General features: G+C 40.9%; 1 pseudogene; it reads right to left on the bottom strand.

The window, feature by feature from the left end:
• Positions 1 to 2,189, bottom strand: part of LOC119588652 — a 3,293-nt pseudogene extending 1,104 nt beyond the window's left edge.
• Between the last annotated feature and the right edge of the window lie 277 nt (positions 2,190 to 2,466).

The following is a 2,466-nucleotide window of genomic DNA, read 5'->3' as shown; positions in this document are numbered from 1 at the left end:
TAGATACTGCTACAATCTATTTCCAAAGCATAAAAAATAAGTAACTCACTTTAAGCTGTACCGAGTTTGAGGCGGCTGATGTTAGAAAACCAGTTTCATCGATTTTCTTATCATTTCTTATTTTCTGAAACATTTGGAGTCAATGTAAATTTTCAAAGCTTACATTACGTCATATAATTCTTTTGTTCTCATGACATTGTTGACAGTTTTAGGAAGAATATGTGACAGAAGATGATTACCTTTGCAAACATGGTAACAGCCCATTCCATATTCAGGGCATTGGCCAGGAGGCGAGGTGTAGTAACTCCAAGATCTCGTGCCAACAGCCCGTTCACCAGCTTTCCACCATGACTGTCTGGATCTGCACCAAGTTCCACAAGCTTTTCTGCTTCTTTCTTCTTTCCTTCTAATATGGCCGTGAACAGATGGCCTCCAAGCTTAAACAAAGAAACTGATTTAGAAAAGCAAATACTCACACTGATTTTTTTTTTTTTTCACATTTAGCTACATTCTAGTACTTTATAGTTTAAGTTATAATGCTGGAGTCTCGGATTCAATCTTGTCTGATTTTAATCCTACTGTAGTGTCTAGGATTCCATCATAAATACTTACCAGGGATTTTACTGTGTTATGATGACTATCCCGTTTGTCGGCTTCAAAATCAGAGTCACGCAATAAAAGTTTCAGCACTTGTGTGTGACCCTTTTCAGCGGCCATATGAGCTGGAGTCTGTCCATACTTGTTAGTAACATTGGGACTGATAAATTTCAGCAGAAACATCACCACATCCGGTTGGTTGTGAGACGATGCAGCATGAAGGAGTGTGCATCTGGTCTTGTTTATCCTCACTGCTGATCCTGTATCTTGTATTAGTTCTTGCACTCTAGCTATATCTCCATCTTCCACCGCTTTGAACAGCTGACCCTAGTGAGCAATAACAACTTGTTGAACTTTTAGATACATTTTGAAAATTGCTAAAGTACAAATTATTAAATATTTGATAAAGAAGCAATTAGATATGTCTACTAAAAGTTTACATTACCTTTAACTTGAAGACATGAAGTGTTTTGTGATTAGCGATGCGTTTAGTCAATCTGTTTGTTGAACTTCGGGTATTAATGTAACGTTTCGATGGAGTCTTCGTCCTCTCGCCATCATAACATCAGGCTGGGTTTGCTTTGACTTTCGTGGAGACTTTAATTTCCCAATAAGTGACTTTTGGGACATGGAAATAGGGTTTACTTCCGATGCCCGTTTAGGATCTAAAGGGCAATTTGTTTTTCCACAAATTGAACATCTGTCACCTTCAGAATATTTATCTTCTGAAGTTTTTTCTTTATCAGAAGTCATAGAGGATGTATTCTGCAGCTGACTTAGCACAGATGACCGACTCTGAGACATTTTCTCAGATCCCGTATTTGGAGCATCCGTGGATTTTTCACTGGTCATTACGGCCTCAGATAGCACTACCTCTTTCTCTGCTGCCTGACCTTCTGACCTATTGTCAGTAAGTGAGAGCCCGGATTTTACTTTTGTTCCTGTCATAGGTCCTTCTGATGGAGCCTCAATTAGCATGTCTTGTGTTATTGGTGACATAGGCGGTGAAATAATGCAGCTTCCCTTTCCCTGTTCTGCTGTACCAACGTCCTCTGTTGAGACCCTAGCTCTCTTTTCTAATGAAGCTTTAGATTCTCCTTCACTTGACAGGTTCCTCTTAAGAGAGAATTCTTTGACGAGGGTTGCCTTGTTAGAATCTCCACTCCACTTTGTTTGCATTTGTACTGCAGAATCTTTTCATCGGGAGTTCAGGCGCCGTTTCCTTTGATGTTTCCTCTAATGAAAAATCTGTAGGCAGATTTTCTAGGCATTTTGATTATCTGCTCATTAAACATATTTCCAGATACTGAAGTCTTCTCCATGCCACTGCAAACGCCTTATTAGCTTGAATAGCGAGTCCGACGTCACATTCGAATTTTCTTTCGATTCGGAAGAATAACTGTTACAGTTGGCTAAATCTTCATTTGAGATCTTTGCACTGGGAAGCAAAATCAACGAATTTTCTGACATTTCCCGCAGTAGAGACTGGCAGAAGAATGAGTTCGTTTCGCACAACTTCGATCGGAGACCACTCTCTTCCCTCCACGGGAAGGGCAATCTTCCGAAATGTAAGGTGGTGTTTTATCAGCCATGTTCCCGAGAGAAGTTCGTTGAGAAGGATTAGCTGTGAGGGCGAAGGTCACTGTGCTCTGGACCTTTAAGTCTCTTAAATGTTTCTGATTATTCTTATCCTCGCACAAGTAAGCCTCAAGGTATTATCTGTATACCTTAAATGTTGCACACAACTTACTTGATGGCGAGCGAGAGAGCACTGTGACTGCAAGGTCGGCGTGTCCGCTATTTATAGGGCCCCGATGCCAGACAAGTTGGAACGCGATATCCCAGCTGCGCGCGCAAAACTTGTGCCGA

The sequence above is a fragment of the Penaeus monodon genome, chromosome 24 (genome assembly GCF_015228065.2).
Source record: "Penaeus monodon isolate SGIC_2016 chromosome 24, NSTDA_Pmon_1, whole genome shotgun sequence".
Classification (NCBI taxonomy): domain Eukaryota; kingdom Metazoa; phylum Arthropoda; class Malacostraca; order Decapoda; family Penaeidae; genus Penaeus; species Penaeus monodon.
The sequence above is the reverse complement of the archived record's forward strand: the minus strand, read 5'-3'. Positions and strand labels throughout refer to the sequence as shown.